General features: G+C 37.0%; 1 long non-coding RNA gene across 2 annotated transcripts in view; it reads right to left on the bottom strand.

The window, feature by feature from the left end:
• Positions 1 to 241: 241 nt before the first annotated feature.
• LOC109250245 (uncharacterized) overlaps positions 242 to 24,125 on the bottom strand; it is a 32,924-nt gene continuing 9,040 nt past the window's right edge. The window contains exons 4-6 of one of the 2 annotated variants that reach the window (XR_002072939.2): positions 19,124 to 19,299; positions 18,340 to 18,467; positions 242 to 368 (exon numbers count right to left, since the gene is read on the bottom strand). This is a non-coding gene — a long non-coding RNA (uncharacterized LOC109250245). Of the gene's footprint in view, positions 369 to 16,011; positions 16,255 to 18,339; positions 18,468 to 19,123; positions 19,300 to 24,125 lie in introns of those variants that run through there. The other variant, XR_008419956.1, reaches the window with a different exon arrangement.

Below are 24,125 nucleotides of genomic sequence, written 5' to 3'. Positions count from 1 at the left end.
CATCACAGAGAAATGAAATATAAATGAATCTTTGGGAACTCTCATGAGGCAGAAATCTCCCAAGTTGTCCTGACGATTTAGCTCACATTTATCTAGCCCCATAATTCACAAACCATAAACGCTGTTTGTACAATGCTTCTTTCTCAAAGCTCATATATGTCATGTTTGTTTGTGATATCTTAGTTATGCACACTTGAACTTCCTCTGAATTTTATGCATTGGCTAGCCAAGCACACCCGCCTCAGTGTTTGTTTCCGACACAATCCGTCTGGCCCCTCGCTATGTGTTGACTTCATGTTTCTTCTTCAGAAGTCCTAAAGCAGAAAGTCCCAGACTTCTTCACATATAGGGTGGCTCTATCTCCAAGCCTGGAGAGACCAAAGCTACAGTGAGCCTACCAAGGAAAAAATCATATACCTCATTCTTGGTGTCAAAGGTTTCATCAACCAAGGCCGCACAGAATGCTACTCACAGACAGAGAAATCTAGATACAAATAATAAAAGTAGCATATTGGTCAGGAAACTGAGGTGGAACAAGAGTCTACCATGCCTGATAGTTTGTGATTGGGACCTAGGGTAGGCATCATTCTCTCTCCCTTTGAATAGTTTCTGGTGTCACCAGTGAGACCCTTCACATTGTAAGATAGACTCCACCAGCTCCCCATCCTGAAGACATGCTTCCTCACAGAGTTGTTCTTCTGGAGAAACTCCTGGGATTGGAAGCCCTGGTTCAACCCAAAGGACAGTCCCCATGTGTCCAGTGTAGGGAAAATGGTAGGTACCAGATTCATTTTTAAATCATGATGAAGCACGGGAAAAGTTAAAATGGGCAGAGTGGTCTTACTCATCGTGCACACATGTCACATCATACATAGCTTCCTTCTTTAGACAAGATGCTCTCAGACCATTTAGACAAACTCATGAATTTGAATATTTTCGTTTGTTTTTTGTAGTTCCCACTGCTTACACCCTATTTTTTCCATTTTGTATGACAAAATTATTTTCTTAGATGTTGCCAAGGGTCTCATTTATTTTCCTCCAAAAATTATCTATGTATTCTTCCATACTTATAGAAAGCCACTCTTTTCAATTCACTCATCTTTTTTTTTTTTGTTCACCCTCCATTCTCACTGTGAACTTGGCCTCTTCCATAAACATACTTACTTAAACATTGACTGTGAATGACATAGTCCCTCCTCACCTTTCTAAACTGTATTGGACCCTCAAGGTCTATTTCAAATCCCAGACTTTTCACCTAGGTGTCTAAGATACTAACCAGTGTTGATCTCGTCACGTAGGAGCTGTCCATAGCATCACAGCATGAACCACAACACATGAGTTTGTGTTATATTGCCCCATTGCCCAATCAGAAACCTATGACCTCCTAATAGTAAGCACAGACTTAGGCACAAAACAAGCATGCAATAAACACTTAAACTGAACACAAGTGGCCATAGAAAAATTAGAAATGTGGACACACTCAAGAAATTTTCATTTATTCATATATATATCCAAAAATGTTTATGAAGTCCCTAAACTCCTGTGGTAGGCAGCAGGAAAACAAACACACATAGGTCATAATCACTGTTCTCTAAAGATCTAGTGGGAAGAATACAAATGTGAACAAAGAATGCATTAATGTGCCGCCACATTCTGTGTAGAAATGATTAAAGGGAACAGTAGAAGCACAGTGGAGAGAGTGATCAGTTCCAACCTGACTTGGAATTGAAGCGATATTTAGCTGGATTTTGAAAAAATGACTAAGATGGAGAAGGAGAAAGGGAAAATGTTCTGGATAAAGGGAGAAGTTTGAACAAAGTCAGGCTATAATATTAACAATTGGGGCACCTGGGTGGCTCAGTTAGTTGAGCATCCAACTTTTGATTTCAGCCTAGGTCATGATCCCAGGGTCGTAGGATCGAACCCAACGTCAGGCTCCACACTAAGCATGGAACCTGTTTAGGATTCTCTCTCTTTCTTTCTCTTCCCCTCTGTCCCACTCACGTTTTCTCTCTCCCTCTAAAAAACTTTTTAAAAATATTAACAATCTACAAGGATGTTAATTCAGTAAGTATGATATAGGGTCTAGCAATTACCTTCTTAAACAAGCATCCCCTGGGTAATTCTGATGCAGGCGGACCCAGAACCATACATGGACCCAGAGGAACATCAGTCCACATTCTACTTCGTGAAAAACTTGCTAAGAAACATTTGATAGTGGGTAAACGTCCTCTGTGCCTCATTTGGTGAGAGAGAAGATCCACTCTGGTGTGGACAGGTCTCGCCTCTATATCCCTGCTTGAGTGAACCGTCCAAGATATGAATCTGGATATTACCTCTAGTTTATAATCCTTCAGCGACATCCGCTGACCAAAGACTGCCCAAGGCTTTAGTAGAGCATCCCTGGCCTCACATGAATTGGCCCTTTCCCTGGCCTCGCCTCTAGTCTCACTGCTCAAACTCTACCTTATGATTATATCAAATGTCATGCCTTGTGCTGCTGTTTATCACTGTTATGAAGTCATTAAAATTTAAAACACATATAAAGGGCTTTCTGTGGAGAATATCCAATTAAATAAGATTATTGTCCTTATACAAGTATAGGATCAATTTAAGTGTTAAAAATTAAATACCAGAGCGCTTTCCTTTTGTCTACGGACTGTTAAACTGTCTCATAAATGCAGTGAAACCAAAGGACTTCAAAATTCTGAGAGAAGGTTAAAAGGTATCCCATGAAATAAGAACACAGTCGCCAAAAGTATTCTAATCCCCCATCCTAACAAATGTATGTACACACACACACACATATATGCGTGCACACATACACACACACACAGATGTCTCATACCACTGGAGGGCATCCTGGAATCTGTGCATCACCAAAATATTCAGTGATAAAGACATTTTCTTCCTGGCACATTAGAGAGAGAAACTGAGACCAGACAGCTAGTAAGATAAGACACACTCTCCCTTCAGGAGCACATGCTGCTTTGGCAAACACAAATATCACTCACTCACACACACATGTACTCAAGCCTGCGCATAATTCTCTTGACAACTCCAACTTATAACATTAGCATATGAATGCCGAGGCTTACAGTGATATTCGCCCACCAAATGGAATTTATAATATAAACGCAGTAAAAAGTATCTGAAAGATTACTCTTCGGTCTGAATTGAGTCTGTCAGAGCTTGTATGTAAAATATATGTAATATCTGTATAGAACCCAGTGTAAATATATTCTTCCCGCATACTCCCACAGAGAAAAGCTCCCACAGAGAAAAGCTGAGATGGTTAGGACAATACTAAATTCATACCTCCTTCCCAAATAATGCATAAAATAAATGGCTCCAATTCCCCAGCTTTATGCATGTGTGTCTCCCCATTTCCAATATTTCACATGTATTAGGCCAAATGTGAGTTTTTTCAAAGTCGCTCTGTCTTCATTTTATTTTTGTGAGAGGTCCTTTTCCCAGCTGCCAAGAATTATTCACAACTCCAGGAGGAAGAGTCTACAATTGTATCCATAATCTACTCAAACAAGAGCCAGAAATTATTAGTATACGTGACACGTCTTTCCCAGTGGATTATAAGTTCCTCAAAGGGAATGACACTGACGTGTTTATTTTTAAAGTCATGTCATCTTTTAAGTCCTGTGCCTGAAAAAGCAACAATTTATTATTTCCTGTGATTCTGCATGCTGGCGGGTGGTTCCTGTCGGCCTCTACCTGGACTCACTCAAGCAGTCCCATTCGTCTAGAACGGCTGGGGGGGCCGGCAGTATCTGGCTTCACTCACAGGTCTGGCAGGAAGTGCCACGGGTCAGCTGGGTTTCCTTTGTCCTCTTCCTCATGACCCCTTGTCCTCTGGTTGGCTAGACTTGCTCCCTTACACTGTGCCTCAGAGCAACACCGAAAGGCCCCTGACAGCCTCCTGCAGCAGTCACACACCGTCACTTCCACCAAGCTCTATTGGCCAAAGCAAGTCAGGAGGTAGCCCGGGTACATGGAGGCGGGTGGGGAATAGATACCACCTTGTGGTAGGCGGACTGGCACAGTCACCTGGCAAGGGGGAAGGCCCCCAGACATAAGGGAAGCTTTGGAGCCATCCTTGCAAACAATTTACCACACCAACAGAAACCTGAGACCCACACGGTCGTCAGAGATTTTTTTGTTTAGCTATGCGTTCATTCATCCATCTACCAAATATCAAGAGCCTACAATGTAGCGAGCCCTTGATTTGGTTCTGGAAATAGAGGTGGCAACAAGGAGGAACCAGTTCCTGCTCTTGTGGAATGTATGAACAGAAAATGAAGAAGCAAGAGAAAGAAAAGTGATAGGCAGCTGTGGGGGGCTGGGGGTGGTGGTGGAGGGAGGTCCTTGCAGAGATATGGCTGCAAATTCTCGGCTCCCTTCAGAGTTAAAGGTTTATAAATTTTAAACTGCCTGAATACCTTATTGGAAGTGGGAGACTCAAGCCAGGATACTCTCAAGGGACTCGAGTGACAGTTGCACTCCAAGGGGGTTAGGACTGGGACAGCAAATTTCTATTGAAGTCAGAAGAGTTTGCAGATGCTGGAGGGACCGGCTCAGTTTTCCTTGTGAAAGACTCCGAGACCACTGATCAGTTAAGGTCTGGTAGAAAACAGAAAGCAAACTCAGAGGGAATTTGGGGAGAATTAATGAAGAGACCACATATAGTCATGGGGCAAATTTAAAAGAAACTACAGGAGATACTTAGATACCCAAGGACACACAATGGGAGGAAGATTTTAGCTAGCCCTGAAGCAACAGAAAGAGGAAATGTTTCCTTTTGGTGAGGTTTTTTTTATTTGGACAAATGTATTTGAATTGAGCACTTCAAGATAACAGCAAAATCTTGAGAAATTCCACACCTCAACTACCAGATTCTTTTTATTTGTATCTCTTAGGAGATTTAATTTTTATTTCTTCCACATTATACTTATACATACACGTTTGTTTCTCCCAGTACACAGTGAGCATCCTGAAATCCAAATGCATTTTTAAAAAATTAGTCTCTGAATCTTCACAAAGTTTAGCTCACTAGGTACTAATATTAAATATACATTTGGTTAGAAAATGGTTGACTTTATCCTCACTCTTTCACTAAAAGGGAAAAAAAATTACCTTTAGGATACCTGGAGTCTCAGTCGGTTGACCGTCCGACTCAATTTCAGCTCAGGTCATGATCCCAGGGTCATGGGATCGAGCCTGAAGTTAGGCTCCACACTAAGCATGGAGCCTGTTTAGGATTCTCTCTTTCTCTCTCTCTCTCTCTTTCTCTGCTCCTCTCCCCTGTTCATGTTCTCACTCTCCCTCTAAAAAAATTTTTTTAATATTAACAATCTACAAGGATGTTAATTCAGTAAGTATGATATAGGGTCTGGCAATTACCTTCTTAAACAAGCATCCCCTGGGTAATTCTGATGCAGGCGGACCCAGAACCATACATGGACCCAGAGGAACATCAGTCCACATTCTACTTCGTGAAAAAGTTGCTCAGAAACATTTGATAGTGGGTAAATGTCTTCTGTGCCTCATTTGGTGAGAGAGAAGATCCACTCTGGTGTGGACAGGTCTCGCCTCTACATCCCTGCTTGAGTGAACCGACCAAGATATGAATCTAGATATTACCTCTAGTTTATAATCCTTCAGTGACATCCGCTGACCAAAGACTGCCCAAGGCTTTAGTAGAGCATCCCTGGCCTCACATGAATTGGCCCTTTCCCTGGCCTCGCCTCTAGTCTCACTGCTCAAACTCTACCTTATGATTATATCAAATGTCATGCCTTGTGCTGCTGTTTATCATTGTTATGAAGTCATTAAAATTTAAAACACATATAAAGGGCTTTCTGTGGAGAATATCCAATTAAATAAGATTATTGTCCTTATACAAGTATAGGATCAATTTAAGTGTTAAGAATGAAATACCAGAGCGCTTTCCTTCTGTCTACGGAACGTTAAATTGTCCCATAAATGCAGTGAAACCAAAGGAGTCATGAACTCCTGGTTGTGGAATCGAGCCCTGTGACAGGCTCCATGTTGGGCATACAGCCAGCTTAATACTCTCTCTCCCTCTCCCCCTCCCCAACTTGTGCTCACTTTCTCTCTCTCTCTCTCTCTTAAAAGAAAAAAGAACTTTTGAAGAAATGCTTTTAACAAAAACCAGATGAGAGCTAGAGGCGTGGAAGAGAGCACTCTCAACAAGACGTACAGCCGTGGAAGAAGCCACTGCCAGAAGAGCAATTCCAAGACACAGAAGTAGCAGGGTAACCCAACCTTTTCTCTCTTCCTGCCCTTTTCTCTCCTGCCCTCCCCTCATTGGTCAGATCCAACCAGAAATCAGAGGGCATGGAATCCTCCACGCCAGTACGCCCACTAAATCATGGGTCAACCATGATACCACTACACAAAACAGAGTACTGAAAGGAGCTGGAACTTGAGAGTTACGGAAGTGACAAATTTACTATTGAAGTCTTGAGCTTAAGACGCCTGCAGCCCATCTGATCATGGACCTCCTGTAGGTATGAACCTGGAATTCAGGGGCCACAATGTAGCTACAGATCAGGATTTGAAAATAATCAGCTTAAAATGGTTGCTACAGCCATATGAATGTAACATGGTCCAGACCAAGTATGTAGAGAGACAAAAGAACAAAGTCAAAATTCCAGTTCTGGCATAGTACGGACATATAAATGGAGCGAGGACGGCAATAGACAAAGACAATGAGATAAGTTAGAAGAGAACATGAGAAAAATGAAATCTGGAAATTCAAAGGAAAAAAGTGTTTCAAGAAGGTAATCACCAATGTTGAATGTGATAGTTTAACCAGAAAAGAAATGACTGAATTTGGTAATTAAAAGGTCATTGCTGATCTGCATACATACAAAATGATGTCCTCCAAAAGGCTCCTGCAGCTGGTATTATTTGACTAAATAAAGTTTAGATTTGTGTTCATTATATCCGTAGATGACTCCTTATTGAATACGATTAGTAATAATTTAAACAATAGCTCACAAGAGCCAAACTAAGCATGGAGCCTATTTGGGTCTCTCTCTCTCTCTCTCTCTCTCTCTCTCTCTCTCTCTCTCCCTTCGTCCCTCTCCCCTGTTCATGCCAGTTTAAGGGGTGCCTGGGTGGCTCAGTTGGTTAAGCATCCAACTCTTGGTTTCAGTTAAGGTCTTGATCTCACAGTTTGTGAGTTTGAACCCCACATCAGACTCCATGCTGTCAGCACGGAACCTGCTTGGGATTTTCTCTCTCTCTCTGCTCCTCCCCTGCTTCCTCTCTCTCTCTCTCTTTCTCAAAATAAATAAATAAACTTTTTAAAATGACCAGCTTAAAAATACATGCATACATACATACATACATACAAGACAGGTACAAGGCATATACCTAGGTACCAAACATAAATATGTATCTATGGGAAATAAATAAACATAAGCAAGGAAGAAAACTATTTAAATAATATATAATTTTATATCAATAAGACTGTTATTATCATAGCTATTGCTATTATGTTCTATACTATTCAAAATGATTTACTAAGATACCAACATATGACCCCTAAAATAATAATTCTTTTTATTGTATTTTGATCAATTCATGGTACACATAAGGGAAAATAACATGGTTTAGCATAGGTGAACTGCTATAATTGTCTATGCAGATTACTGCATCATGTAGAACACATAGGACACTTTAGATAGTTCCCTCGCTCCTGCTGTATATAATCTTCTTATTTCAAAATTTCCAAAAATTTCTCGTTTAATTCTCTGCCCTCTTTGAATTTCTCTCAAAATAACTTACTCTTCACAAACCTTGAGAGCCCTGGACTTTTTCCCGTACATTTTAAAGACTAGGATGGAAAGGATAAAGGACATGGAGGAATGGGAAAGAGAGGATGCCACATAAATGGAATAGAGGCGTCAGATGGAGCCCCTTGCCTCTTGGAGAGGGAGGCTTACTTGGCCTGAACCCCAGCTTACTCCTCAGCTACCGGAAGTCTGATGATTACCCCGTAATTCCTGCCCATCTCCAGGGATCCTACCGGCATCATCCTCATCTCCAAGCACTTCCTCAGTTTTAAAAGAATTCGTTCAAGCTGCATTTGGTTGTGGGGATGGGCCACGTCACAACCTCCTGCCATCCTCTCCCTACATGCCCTTGCTTCCTACCTTCTCTCGCAGAAGCGTTTGCTGTACCCCAGCCCTGGCCCTCTATGTTCTTCCATACAGATTAGCTTTCCCTTTCTTCTGAAATCTTAACACGAAAGGAGGGGGTGGAACTCAACTTCTATCAAACTCGCTTAGCCAGACTCATGGAGGCTCTTGGCAGAACCCAGGCCTAACACTAACATGACCAACTATCTCTCAGAAGCAGAGAAGGTAGAGATAACATGTCCATCACATATAGCTTTTCAACATTACAGTACACCACAGTTGTGCGGTTATACAGCTCGCTCCAGATCAAATTCTGTCCCCTAAAATAGAATGTAGTCTTGGAGAGAAAGTCTAGCAAAGAGAGAGTTGGTCTTTGTAAAAAGCTTGAGACGTATTCTCCACAAGCATCTTATGTAAACATTCCAGTGCAATTTCTACAAGAAAGTATACCTAAGCTACCAGAAAAGGTTGGAAATCCAGGAAGGGAAATTAAAAAGCCATGTGCTTCTTAAATTTACTTCCTGAACCCTCAAATATGTTAATGAGGCGAGAAGTGAAAACAGGCAGGTCAGGTTCCCCCTTCTTCTACTGAAATGTTATCACAATTTAGCATAAGAGAAAGGGGGCATGCCTGTGATATGCTAATGACTTCCAACTGGGAAACGTGTGAGTTTCTAGACTTTGGGAAAAACTCATTAAGCCTTTAGCCTAAGAAAGAAGTTCATTTTGGTCTTTCCTAAAAACTAGATCCTTCCTTATCCTTGCCCATGTCCTGCTCTTATATGTTCCGGGAATTCTCCCTGCAATTTGTTATTTTTTCCTGTAAACCAAGCTTTGTTTTGCTTCCCTGCTGGGCTTTTTTTTTATTTTGTTTTTGTCTTTTGAAAAAGAATTGACCTCTATAGTCACCTTGAATCCCTTATACTCTAGCACTCCTCCTTTAGGATTGGGGAGAACTACGATATAAGATATGATTTTGTAAAAGCTTCTATAAGGGGAGAGATTGCCACTTCAGCCACATTTTTTAACATCTTATTGATGAGGGAGCTTAGGGCAAGCTGAGGGAAAATACAGGCTAACAGCTCCACCGTCCACCCCCAGGTGAAATATGTGTGATATTCCTTGGACACTCCTGGCTACCCAGGAGCAAAGGAAAGGGGTTTAAGTACTTGCCATGGTAATGTGGGAAACTAAGGCAAATGAAAAATTAAGTTGCCTTACTGCCTATAACCGATAGACAAGTCCTTGAAACTGGCAGAGCGACCTCGCTCTAGAAGCTCAGCTGCCTCAATGATGACCCTTTGCTAGGGGCAAAAGTGAATCTTAGCTTAACATTATCCCAACCTCAAGGATCCTGAAGTCTACTTCCTTTATCTCAGCTCTCGCAAGATATATATTGGCAATCATACTCCAAGCGTATGGCCCTCCGATATACATCTGTAGGGTCTCATGACTGAGGTTTTATTAAACGGCAATAAGTGGCATTTCTCTAGCAACAGCTAGCCCCTCAAGGTCCTGGAAACCTTGTTTCCAAAATATCTTAGAGACCTACTCTAGCCCTAACCCCCTCCCTACCTGAGGGTATACAATGAGTTACCCGCCAAGACCCCAGTGCAGCTCTTCCTGCTCATGGGTCCTGTCCCTGTGTTTTAATAAAATCACCTTTTGGGGAGCCTGGGTGGCTCAGTTGGTGAAGCATCCAACTTCGGCTCAGATCATGATCTCACGTTTTGTGAGTTTGAGTCCGGCATCAGGCTCTATGCTGACAGCTCTGAGCCTGGATCCTGCTTCAGATTCTGTGTCTCCCTCTCTCTCTGCCCCTCCCCCATTCACTCTCTGTCTCTCTCTCTCTCTCTCTCTCTCTTAAAAATAAATAAATGTTTAAAAAAAAATTTTTTAATAAAAAAAATAAAATCACCTTTTGCACCAAAGACGTCTTCAAGAATTCTTTCTTGGCCATCAGCTCCGGCCCCCACAAACCCCCCATCACCCCAAAACTTCATCACTATGATGATGGGAAAGAGTGAAAACCTAACAGCTAATGAGTATCTATTTGCCCAAAGGCCTACACTGTTTTTTGAAGCCCTAATCTCTTAGCTTTCTGGAAATAAAAAGTTCTTTCTTGTAATCTGTCATTGTGTTTTTAATTGGATCCTTTTCTTCTCCCCAAACATTTGTGTTCCTAAGATTGCAGACATGGACAAGTGGGCTTCTCACTCTATGCTCTATTCCCCTATAATTTTATCTAAAAGTGTGTGTGTGTGTGTGTGTGTGTGTGTGTGTTAAAGTCTAAAGCTGTGGGGAAGTGAAGGGCTTGAGAAATAAGTTTAGGAAGTATCAATTTAAAGAATTGAAATGACATAAAGTATGTTTCTTCTAACAAAAAAATAATTATATTAGAAATCGAGTAATAGTAAAATATAATTTAAAAGTCCTCAAAATTTTGAAAAAATTAAAACAAGTCAAAGAAAAAATAGACAAATTCCTTGAAAATACAACCTATTAAGATTATCAGCAAAAAGGGGATGGGGGAAATCTGAAGAGTACTGTTCTTATTTTAAAAATCAAATCTGTAATTTCAAACTTTGTACAAAAAAAAAATTTCAAGCCTAGATGGATTAATTGGTACATTCTTCAACATTAAGGTAAAAAACCACCAATCATACACTGATCCAGAAAATAAAAAATGAGGAAACAGCACTATCTGCTTATTTTATAAGGCCAGCATTAAATTTAATACCATGATCTTCCAAAGACATTTTGAAATAGGAATACCACAGACCAATCTCTCTTCTGAACACAAGTATAAAACTCATTTATATTAGCAAATAAACGAAAGTTATATATATATAAAAAGACAATATATCATGGCAAACTGGTGTTTATAACAAGAATGCAAGGTTATTTTAACACCATAAAATTAATCAATCAGTAAAAATGACCATCTCAACAGACTAAAGAAGAAAAATTGCTTTAAAAATATGCATTAAAATATTTGGCAAAATTAAATTTCTCAATAATCGTATTAAATTTAAAAATTGAACTGAAGTAAATCAAAAGAAGCCTCAGAAGCTAGTGATCATGTAATAACATGGAATATACATTTCCAAAAAATTAAAAATCATAATAATGATGAAATGTTGAAAACATTTCCATGCAATCAAGAATGAGACAATGCTGGGGCACCTAGGTGGCTCAGTCGGTTAAGTGTCTGACTTGATTTCGGCTCAGATCATGATGTCACCATCATGAGACTGAGCACTGCATTGGGTTCTGCATGGGCATGGAACCTGCTTAAGATTCTCTCTCTCTCTCTCTCTCTCTCAAAAAATGAAATGAAGAATGAGACAATGACACTTTCTATTACTTCATTTCAATCATTTTCTGGAAGAATTAGCTAATGCAATATGACAAAAAATACATGTACAAATAATGATTTTAAAAGGAATAATAAAACATTAGTTGCTTAAAGACAAGTTATTATATATGTGGAATATCCAAAAGAATATGCAGATAAACTATAAGAATTAATAAGTGAATTTAACAAGGTCACTGGATGAAAGTTTGTTTTGGATAAACAGAACATAACTGTATTTCTAACATTAATAATAGGAAATGAAATGTTAAAAGTGATATCACTAACAGAAGCACCAAAAACATCAAATACCTAGCAATAATTTTGTTAAAATATGTGTAAAACGTCCTCCCAGGAAACTATAAACTTTACTGTGATAAATTTAAAAAGACCTACTTAATGGCAGAACATATATAGATTAAAAGGTTCACTTTGGTAGAATTATCAGTTTCCTCAAACTGATCCACAGATATCATGCATTCTGTCAAAAGCCAAAAAACAAAAAAAAAAATTCTTTGTGTGGAAATTGACAAACTGTACATCTACACAATTCAAAACAGCTAACAATAGCAAAAATAATCTTGAATAAGAACAAAGTTGGAGGGCTTACTATATATGAAGACTCACTATAAAGCTACAGTAACTGATGGAACTAGAGTGTATTATGCTAAGTCAGTCAGAGAAAGATGAATATCACATGATTTCACTCAGATGTGGAAATTAAGAAACAAAACAGATGAACATAGGAGAAGGGAAGCAAAAATAAGATAAAAACAGAGAGGGAGGCAAACCATAAGAGACTCTTAAAAATACAGAGAACAAACTGAGGGTTACCAGAGGGATGTCGGGTGGGGAGAGGGAAAAATGGGGGAAGGGCATTAAGGAGGGCCCTTGTTAGGATGAGCACTGGCTGTTGTAAGTGATGGATCGCTAAATTCTACTGCTGAAATCATTATTACACTGTATGTTAACTAACTTGAATTTAAATCTTAAAAAATAATAGATAACTATAAATAAAACTACAGTATGTAAAATATTATAGACCAACAGAAAAAAATATAAAATGTAAAATTATATCCACATATATATAGTCACTTGATTTATAATAAGGCCAATAAGTTTAAATCACTATAAAAGGATTAAGGGGTGCCTAGGTGGCTCACTCTTTTCAACACCCAACTCTTGATTTCTGCTCAGGTCATGATCTCATGGTTCATGAGATCCAGCCTCCCTCTCTCTCAGTCCCTGCCCTGCTCATACACTCTCACACTCTCTCTAAATAAGTAAATAAATAAACTTTTTTTAATATTAAAAAAAATTTTTTAAGGATTAAAATCGTACAAAATATGTCTCTGACCACAATGGAATGAAATTAAATTTGGAAAATTCACAAATATATCAAAACTAAACAGTGCACTCTTTAAATAATCAATGGATCAAAGAAGAAATCACCAGGAAAACTAGAAAATACTTGCAGGTGAATGAAAACAATAAAACAACCCGCCAAAACTTATGGGATGTGGGTGAAGTAGTGGTTAAAGGAAAATTTATAGCTGTGATTGCTTACATTTTTTAAAAAATATTATCTCAGGGCATCTGGGTGGCTCAGTCAGTTAAGCATCTGACTTCAGTTCAGGCCATGATCTCATGGGTTCGAGCTCTGCCCCGTGAGTCCCTCTGTCCCTCCCCAACTTGTGTTCTCTCTCTCTCTCTCTCTCTCTCTCTCTCTCTGTCAAAAATAAATAAATAAAACATTTTTAAAAATAAAAAAAATATTATCTCAAATCAATAACCTAAGTTTCATCTAGAGAAACTAGAAAAGGAAGTGCAAATTAAACTAAAATCAAGCAAAACAAAGAATAAAGAAATAAATAATAATAATAATAATAATAAATAATATTATGAAAATAATAAATAATATGAAATATAATAAATAATAATATGAAACATAATAAATAATATGAAAACAACTGAGATAATTAGGAAAACCAAAAGTTGATTTTTTTAAGTTTATGTATGTATGTATGTATGCATTTATTTAGAGCCAGAGAGGGACAGAGAGAGAAGGAGACAGAATCGCAAGCAGGCTTTACTCCATCAACACAGAGCCCAATGCAGGGCTCAAACCCAGGATCCGTGAGATCATAACCTGAGCCACCAACAAGAGTCAGACGCTTAACTGACTGAGCCACCCAGGCGCCCCCAAAAGTCAATGCATTAAAACGATCAACAAAATTGACAAAACGTTAAGTATGTTGATCAAGAGAAAAATAGAAGATAAAAATAATTAAATCAGGAGTGAACGAGGGGACATTACTACCAATCACAGAAATAAAAAGGACTATAAGGGACTATTATAAACAATTGCATGCCAACACATTAGATAATCTAGATGCAATGTAAATAACCTTAGAAAAATGCAAACTTCTGAAAGTGAAAACAGGATAGAAAATCTGCAGAGACCTATAAGTAAAGACATTAAATCAGTAATGAAAAAAAAAAAATCCACAAAGAAAAGCCCACAGCAATAAGTCTTTGCCGGTGGATTCTACCAAACACACACACACACACACACACACACACACACACACACACACACACATTAATACCATTCTTTAACAAATCTAAAATATAGAAAATGAATGAATAATTCTTAACTCATCTTGTGAGGCCAGTATGCCCTTGACACTCAAATCAAAGACATCATAGGAAAAGAGAACTACAGAACATCTTTTATGAATATAAATATAAAAATCCTCTACAGAATCAAAATCCAGCAACCCATAAATAAGATTAGACACCATGACTAAGTGGGATTTATCCCAGGAATGCAAAGTTGGTTGAACATATGAAAATCAAGCAATGTATTACACTATATTAATAGAATAACAGACTAAAATGATGGATCATCTCAGCAGACACATGAATATGCATATATATATATATATATATATATATATATATACACACACACACATATATATAACCTAAGGAATCTATAGGAAAAAAACAGCAGAAGTAATAAATGAGTTCAGCAAGGTTTCATGATACAAGATCAAGATACAAAAAATCTATTATATTTCTATACATTGGCATTGAATCATTAAAATTATATTTAAGAAAACAATTTCATTTATAATTACATTGAAAATATACTTAGGAACAAATTTAACAAAAGAAGCCCATGGTTTATACAATGAAAACTACAAAACACTGTTGAAAGAAATGGTTATTTTGAGGAAGATAATGAGTGATAGAGTGCACTAGGGCAACTTCTGGGGTGCTTGTAAATTATTATACCTTATTAACAAAGGTTGTTACACCAGAGTATTTAATTTGTAAAATTTCATTGAACTGTACACTTAACATCTGGGTTCTTTATTATATGTATGTTATATTCAATTTTTATAGGATGCCAAAAATAATCAAATCATATCATACTTTGTTTCTACTCTCATTATTAAACATAATGCACTTAAAACAGGAAAGACAGAAAACTACATTGTAATGAAGATATTGAATTTCAGAAAGAGAACCAATAAAGAGTATCCAACAATGGAAAATGAGTTCGAGTCACTGGATCTAAGTGAAATACGTCTTAGAATAATAAAGGATCCTTTTAATACAATCCCTAAGAGAATGACAGTGATTATAAAGAACTTATAGAAGACCTCAATAAGAGAGATATTCTTGTTTTCGAAAGGAAAAAAGGTAGATTCCAGGAATAATTCATTTAGAAAGGTGATATTGATTTCTATCAAAAATCAGTAACATTTTGGTCTCTAATACCATTCTGTACCACACGGAAACAGTTCTTTTCAGAGCAATGGTGGACCCAGACTGTGGCATGGAGGGAACAAAATGAACGCTGGATATCCTATTATTCCCCCAAGTGAGTAAATGTTAAAACAACTAGCAGCAACAACAAATCAGCATGCATTTGTCACAAGGGTATGAAGGAGCTCCCACTGGCCAAATCAGGAATAAATTTAAATATCAAAATAATTAAGGATGGTAAATAATTATAGATATTGCAAAAATAGGAATTCATCATATTATTGATAATTAATAAATAAATAAATAGGAAGAGAAAGCTCTCACTTTTGGTATGCAGTATAATTTCAAGAGCAACCAGGAAATATGGTGGGAAAGGCAGAGTTAGAAAAGGACCATTTAGCGCCACTGGCACACAGGTTGTTTTAGGCAAGAATTATCTACAGATGCTAAATACAGGGAAAATTTGTGATGAGGACCACAGTATTTGCATAGCTTTAGAGTAACTCCTAATAGATTTCTAGTAGTTGCAAGAGAAAAAATAATAACTATTCAGTAACAAAATGGATAACACTTTCACCCAGTAATCAAAATTAATATGCCAATGTGGGGCAGATAGACATAATCTTCCTCTAGAAATGATGCACTTAGAAGGCTAAAACCTCTCTTCTGGTCCAGCCTGGCATGTATAACCTGATTTTAACCATGAGAAAACCTCAGTCACTCCCAAAACAAGGAAAGTTGTATTTTAAAAAAGGAATAAATGCGGTGCCTTGGTGGCTCAGTCGGTTAAGCGTCTGACTTTGGCTCAAATTGTGATCTCATGGTTTGTGAGTTTGAGCCCTGCATAGGGCTCTGTGCCGACAGCTTGGATCTTGGAGCCTGCTTCAATCCTGTGTCTCCCTCCCTGCTTATGCTCTATCTCTGTCTCTGTCTCTCCCTCTGTCTCAAAAATAAACATTAAAAAAAATTTTTAAGGAAAAAAAACTTAATTCTTCAAAAATGCCACTGTCATAAAAAAAATAAATAAAACCAATGGGAAAATTTTCAGATTAAAGTAAATTAAAGAAATATAACAACTAAATGTAATACCTGATCCTAGGCTGGATTCTTTAATGACAGGGAAAAAAATCATTAAAGGGCATCATTGAGACTCTTAACAAAATTGGACTATAGACAGTAGTTTAGATAAACTAATGATGATATTGTTAATTTTATTAAAGTTGATAACAGCATCAGAGAGAAAGGGAGACTGATGATAAATGATAAAGCAAATGAAAGCAAATGAGGTAAAACAATAAAATAGGTAAATCTGACTAAAGAGTATATTGACATTCTATGTACTATTTCTATTGTTATAACTTTTCCATGGGCTTCAAATTATTTCCAAATAAAGGATGTTGAAAATTAAAAATCAAAACAAAATCTATAATAGTTGTAGGGGAAACTAACATTAATCAAGGGTCTTCACATTCCAAAAATTCTTTAAATATCTATCCACACAACATCACCCAAATGACTTAACAAACTTAGATTCTCCTTGGCTCTTTTTCTCAAAATTTTATTTACCGTCTTGGTTAACTAAGTTCTCGATTTAACAGTGATCAAAGTTCTTTGTCTAAAAAATGTATAGGATACAGATATGCAAACACACACACACACACACACGATGGTTTGCATATATAGAAAATCTATCTAGGTTTACTCAAGTAATACATTGTTAAAAATAAAAAAATTATAAAAATTTTTTTGCATAGCAGAAAACTGGAAGGGGTACATAAAATAATAAATAAAAGACATTCACAAGTGTTCTAATATTCTGTAATGCTCAAACAAAAGGCTTTAACATGAAATTTAACATTTATAAATATAAAATTCAATATTTTTATTGAAGAACCCAATTACATGTTTAAGATCGGGGAAATAAGGTTGAAATTAGACCCCACTGAAAACAAAGAAACCTTACTTGACTACAAGCATATTAGGTGCTAACGGTCATTAAGCAAATAAAACCCATATCTGCCATAAAATAAATGATATAACCTTCCATAGCACCTATAAAGTATTGCAGTAAGATCTAGAAAAGTAAATATTTTCACTGTTACATGCCAGTTGTCGATTTCTGGGAGCCACATTTCAAGAAAGGCAATGCCAAACTCTGGAGTGTCCACGGGATAAGACGTGGCTACAAAGCTTTTTTTTAAATTTTATAAACACCAGTATCTACCCTGTGGCCAACACTTTTCTAGGAATATTCAAGTGAACCCATAGTTTCTGCCTTCAAAGAACATCGCGAACAATTATCTGGCATATTCCTCAAGCATACTGCTCTCCTCAGGACTCTGCCCACTCAAACTCCACTAGCTGACTCAATGCCTCTCTGGGCTCTGCTCTTACCCATTCTAGTGTAGACAGAACTCAATGCATCCAGAAGGCAATCAAGTTGGCCCACGTGGGGCTGCTGCTGGAACTCTTTGCTCTTCTGTTAAGAATTAGGGTCCTTCCAGGTACAGTGACTAAGGCCCTAGGATTACTGCCTGTTATGCAATTTCTCCAAGGCCGATGTTTGGCCTTGCGTACTTTTGTCTTTTAGGAGATAGATCCTTGCCTCTAAATTTGAATTCTTCTACTGGAGCCTTCGTGAATGGTGTTAAGAATTGCCTTGATAATGACCATCTGCTTGGCTTGCTGCTAACGATCAGCTGAAGAGATTCAGTGTCCCTGCGTTTCACCTATGCCTTGGGGTATCTTCTAGACCTCTTAGATACCAGCAGCCTCTAGATCATCTCCTACCTGAAACTATGCCCCTGGGCATGTCCCTGGAAACCGAATGTGGTACATCCGCTCCAGGTCCCCATGCCCTCCATGCCCACCTTTTCTGCTTAAGACTCGCATTTCTCTGACAATCAAGATAGGCAATAAAACATATAATGCAGAACACTCAGAAAGAAAGAAAAAGAGGCATATTTTAGTAATGATTTTAAGGTGTTAAAACAAATCACGGTACAATTCTAAAGGAGCTCTTACCTGATTAGGGATTCAGGAAATAATTTATAAAGGAAGTGACATTTGATCTTGGTTTTGAGTGATGAATAATTTTTATTAACAGGATTGCTGAGAGCAAGGGTGGATCCAGATTTTGTGGGGCCTGAGACCTGTAAAAATGACAGAAGGAGGGACTCTTATAGAATGCAAAGTGACAACACAAAATTAACTATTCACCATTCATTAAATAATAATGATTATTCATTAAGCAATCATTTAACGAGAATGAAAAAAGAAATCTTACTGAACTTTAACTGGTAAGTACCGAAAACATCACAACAACCAGAAAAATAACATATATTTCTATTAACTTACTACCTGACATTTTTTGGCTACATACCTTTTAAATCACTTATTTATATGACACTAATTTTGCAATATTTTCTACAGAGAATCGAAAGATGTTTCCATCTTTTATTGATTTGGTTGACCAAAATTTGTTTTTCATTACTTGGAGTATACAAGGGTTCCTTTGATTTCATAACTCATTACACTTAATGTCACATAAATTTTTAGTAGTATTGTCAAATTTGGGGAAATATCTGCCACGTTGTTTTCTTATAAAAGACCTACTTACTATAGTATTGTTACAAGTTTGCATCCTAAAAGCACAAGAAGTCTCATAAATTCTATTTTGTGTAAGTCCATCAAAAAAGAAAAATATAGATATATATTGTAATAATTTTATATACTGTATTACCACGTATATATTTGCCAAGAGAAAGCTTTGTTTTAACTGTGTCAGTAAGGATAACATTGTTCTTACTATATTTGTACATTTACTACAATTGTACACAGATGATTAAAAGAACTTCTCACAGGGGCAACTGGGTGACTCGGTCAGTTAAGCATCCAACTCTTGATTTCAGCTCGGGTCACGATCACACGATTCATAGAATCAAGCTCCGCATTGGGCTTGTATGGTTAAGGCCCTCCCAGCGCCTAGAAGGGGACCAAGCGAGAGAAGGCCTTGAAGCTAAAGCTTCATTACCTCGCAGTAAAAACAATGGCTTCAAAGCATTTTCAGGCAGAAGAAACTGACAATTTCACCGCGAGCCCTTTAACTGAGTCTACGATCCCATCCAGTAAAGTGTCAGTTTTGTCAGATATCCTGTTTCACTTAATAGAGGCATAAATTCAGAATAAGGAAGGCAGACATTCCTGTCATCCTCATAAGACCGGTTTTGAGAATCAAACTTTATGAGGCCATTTGTCAAAACTAGAGGAAGTCTAGGGGACCGTGATCGAGAAAGTCAGAAGACTCAAGAGAAGAATAGTTATTAGAACTTGAGTATTTAGAATGTCAAAGAGATGACTTAGGAAGGAAATAAGACTTTTTGCAAAATGTGGGAGGGATTGTCCTATGGATGAGAAATTCAACTTGCCCTACATTCCTTGGGGCAGAAGAAAGACTAGGAGTGGCTTGAAAATTTAGCACAAAAAAATATAGACTATTAATAGTGTTTATGTTGATTACATGTTGAAATGATAATATTTTGGATAAGTTGAGGTTACATAACATGGATTAATTTCACATTTTTTTTACTGCTTTGATTTGGCCACTAGAAATTTTTAAAGTATATATACAGCTTGCATTTGTGGCTTACAAGATATTACAGGTGGTTGGCACCGGTCTAAGGTTTCAGCCCACTGAGATACTACCTAAGCACTCAAAGCTATTGCAGTTGTACCAAGAGCTGAGGCATCCAAACCATTGCATATTTAGGTAGCTTTTATTTGAAATCCTTCTTTTTAAAATTTAAGCCATTTACTTGTTTTATTGGTGTCACTTGGCTTTTTTTTTTCTATTGAGGTATAACTGACATACCACATTACATTGTTTTCAGGTACAACATAATGATTTATGTATATTGTTGAAATGATCACCCCAGTAAGTCTAGTTGACATCCATCACTACACATAGTTATAGAATTTTTTCCTATGATGAGAACTTCTAAGATTTACTCCCTTAGCAACTTTCAGATATGCAATACAGTGTTATTAACTATAGTTGCCATGCTGTACATTATATCCCAATAATTTATATTATAACAGCAAGTTTGTACATTTTGACTGGCTTCACCAATTTTGTCCATGCCCCATCCTCTGCCTCAGGCAACCACCAATCTGTTCTTTGTATCTATGAGCTAATTTTTGTCATTTTTCTTTTAGATTCTACATATAAATGTGATAATTGTCTTTCTCTCTCTTTCTCTTTCTGTATCTCTGTCTCTCTTTCTCTCTCTGACTTATTTCACTTAGCATAGTGTCTTACAGTTCCATCCATGTTGTTGCAAATACCACGATTTCCTTATTTTTCATGGCCAAATAATATTCCATTGTGTATATATGCCACATTTTCTTTATCCATTCATCCACTGACAGATAATTAGATTTTCTATACCTTGATTCTTGTAAATAATGCTGCAATGAACATGAAGATGAGTATATATTTTCAAGTTATGGCTTTGTTTTCTTTGAATACCCAGACAGAATTGCTAGATCATGTGGTGGTTCTATTTTTAATTTTTTAAGGAGCCTCCATACTGTTTTCCACAATGGCTACACCAATTTACATTCTCACTAATAATGCACAAGCGTTCTCTTTTCTCCACATCTGTGCCAACACTTATTATTTCTTATCATTTTTATAATAGTCAACTAACAGGTGTGAAGATTTATCTTACTAGGTTTTGATTTGCATTTCCCTTATGATCAGTGATGCTGAGCATCTTTTCATATTCCTTTTGACTATCTGTATAGTTGTTTTGTTTTGTTTTGTTTTAGAAAAATGTCCATTCAGATCCTCTGGCATTTTTTTGGTTAGAATTTTTTTTTGCTATTAAGTTTCATGAGTTCTTTATGTATATTGGATATTAACCCTTTATCAGATAAATGGTTTGCAAATATTTTCTTTTAGTCAGTAGTTTGCCTTTTCATTTTGTTGATGGTTTCCTAAAAACTGAAGTTGTGTAGAAGCTTTTTAGTTTCACTTGTTTATTATTGCTTTTACTGTCTTCACTTTTGTTATCAACTCCAAAAAATCATCCCCAAGGCCTATGTCAATGAGCTTACTGCCTATGTTTTCTTCTAGGAGTTTTATGTTTTCAGATATTACTTCAAGTCTTTAATCCATTTTGAGGTAATTTTGGTGTGCAGTGTAAGATACTGGTCTACTTTTATTCTTTTGTGGGTGGCTGTCCAGCTGCTCCAACATCATTTATTAAGCAGACTGTCTCTTCCACTTTGTAGATTCTTGCCTCTTTTGTCATAAACCAACCAACCGCATATGCATGGTTTTATTTCTTGACTCTCTGTTCTATTCCATTGATCCATGTGTCTGTTTTTATGTTAAAACCATATTGTTTTTTATTACCATAGCTTTCTGACATAATTTGAAATCAGGGAGCATGATACCTCAAGCTTTGTTCTTCTTCCTCAAGATTGCCTTGGCTATTCAAGGTCTTTTGTGGTCCCATACAAATTTTAAGATGGTTTTTTCAATTTCTGTGAAAAATGCCATTGGAATTTTGGTAGGGTTCGCACTGAATCTCTAGATTGCTTTGGGAAATATGGACATTTTAAAAATATGAATTCTTCCAATCCATGAGCATGGACTATCTTTTCATTTATTCATGTCTTCAATTTCTTTCATCAATGTCTTATAGTTTACCCAGTACAGGTCTTTCACTTCCTTGGTTAAATTTTTTCCTCGGCATTTTATTATTTTCAAAGCAATTGTAAATGGGATTTATTTTCCTAATTTCTCTTTCTGATAGTCTACTGTTAGTGTATAGAAACACAACCAATTTCTGTATATTGGTTTTGTATCCTGCAACTTTACTGAATTCGTTTATTAGTTCGAAGAGTTTTTTGGAGTCTTCAGAGTTTTCAATATATACTATCATGTCATCTGCAAATAGTGACAATTTTACTTCTTTCTTTTCACTTAGATACCTTTTATTTTTTCTTCTTGCCTATTTGTTCTGGCTTGGATTTCCAGTACTATTTTGAATATGAGTGGTAAAAGTGGGCATCCATGTCTTAGAGGCATTGATCTCAGCTTTTCATCATTGAGTATGTTAGCTCTGGACTTGTCATTTCTGGCCTCCATTTTGTTGCAGCATATTCCCTCTATACCCACTTTGCTGAGATTTTTTTATCATAAGTAAATGTTGAATTTTGTCACATGCTTTTTCTGCATCCATTGAGATGATCATATGATAATTATTCTTCATTTTGTTAATGTAATGTATCACACTGATTTTCAGATGTTGAATCACCTTTGCATCCCTGGAATAAATTTCATTTGATCTTGTTGTATGATCTTTTGAATGTATTGTTGAATTTGGCTTGTTACTATTTTCTTGAGGATTTTTGCATCTATGTTCATCAGAGATATTGGCCTGTAAATTTCTTTTCTTGTGGTATCCTTGTAGAATATCCTTTCCTTGTGGTATCCTTGTGGTAATTCTGGTTTCATAAAATGACTTTCAAAATGTTCCCATCTCTCTATTTTTTGAAAGTGTTTGAGGATTGGTATTAATTCTTTGAATGTTTAGTAGAATTCACTAGTAAAGCTGACTAGCCCTGGACTTCTGTTTGTAGGGAGTGTTTTAATTACTGATTCAGTCTCCTTACTTATAACCAGTCCGTGCAGATTTTCTATTTCTTCATGATTCAGTCTTGGAAGGTTGTATGTTTCTCGGAATTCAACTATTTCTTCTAGGTTGTCCAATTTGTTGGTGTGTAATTATTCTAGTAGTCTCTTATGATCCTTTGTATTTCTGTGCTATCAATTGCAGTGTCTCCTCTTTCATTTCTGATTTTACTTATTTGAGTTTTCTCTCTTTTTTTCTTGATGAGTCTAGTTAAAGGTTTATCAATTTTGTTTATCTTTTCAGAGAACCAGATCTCGGTTTTGTTGATCTTTTTTATTGTCTTTTTAGTCTCTATTTTATTTACTTCTGCTAAATCTTTGCTATTTCCTTCCTTCTGTCCTTCTGTTAACTTTAAGTTTTGTTGTTGTTGTTGTTTTGTTTTTTATCTTGACGTATAAAGTTAGGTCATTTGAAATTTTTCTTGTTTCTCACCATGAACTTCCCTTAGAGAACTGCTTTTTCTGTAACCCATAAATTTTGGTATGTTACATTTCCATTTTGTCTCAAGGTATTTTTGCTTTCACTTTTAATTTCTTCGCTGACCAGTTGGTTTTTCAGTAGCATGTTATTCAGTCTCTACGTATTTGTGAATTTTCCAGTTTTCTTTCTGCAGTTGATTTCGAGTTTCATACCACTGTGGTGTGAAAAGACGCTTGGTGTAATTTCAGTTATCTTAAATTTCTTAAGAGTTGTTCTGTGGCCTAATTTATATTCTACCCTGGAGAATGTGCCATGTACACTTGAGAAGAATGTGTATTCTGTTGTGTTGGGATGGAATGTTCTGTATATATCTATTAAGATCGTGTCTGCTCTCTGGGGTCTCAGGAGTTTACAGTCAGCCCTTAGATGTGTGTTTAATTGGAAGCCTGCCCCTCAGGCTGCAGCTATGATAATAAGCTAATAGGCTTTTTTCCAGAAAGATTGAGCTCCTGCATCTATTGTCTCTTGCTCCCAGGCAGGGGCAAGCCAGGGAGGAAGAGCTTGCTGCTTAAGAACTATTTTTCCATTGGTTACAGCCTTGAGGGACCTATGAGCATAAGTCTATCTGGCCACCAGAGGCAGGTGATACAGAGATGTCCCCTAACAGCAGCCCCCAAAAGCAGGGTA

Source organism: Panthera pardus, unplaced genomic scaffold (assembly GCF_024362965.1).
Source record: "Panthera pardus isolate Hobbes unplaced genomic scaffold, ASM2436296v1 HiC_scaffold_7, whole genome shotgun sequence".
NCBI classification, from domain to species: domain Eukaryota; kingdom Metazoa; phylum Chordata; class Mammalia; order Carnivora; family Felidae; genus Panthera; species Panthera pardus.
This window is presented reverse-complemented; position numbering and strand designations above follow the sequence as displayed.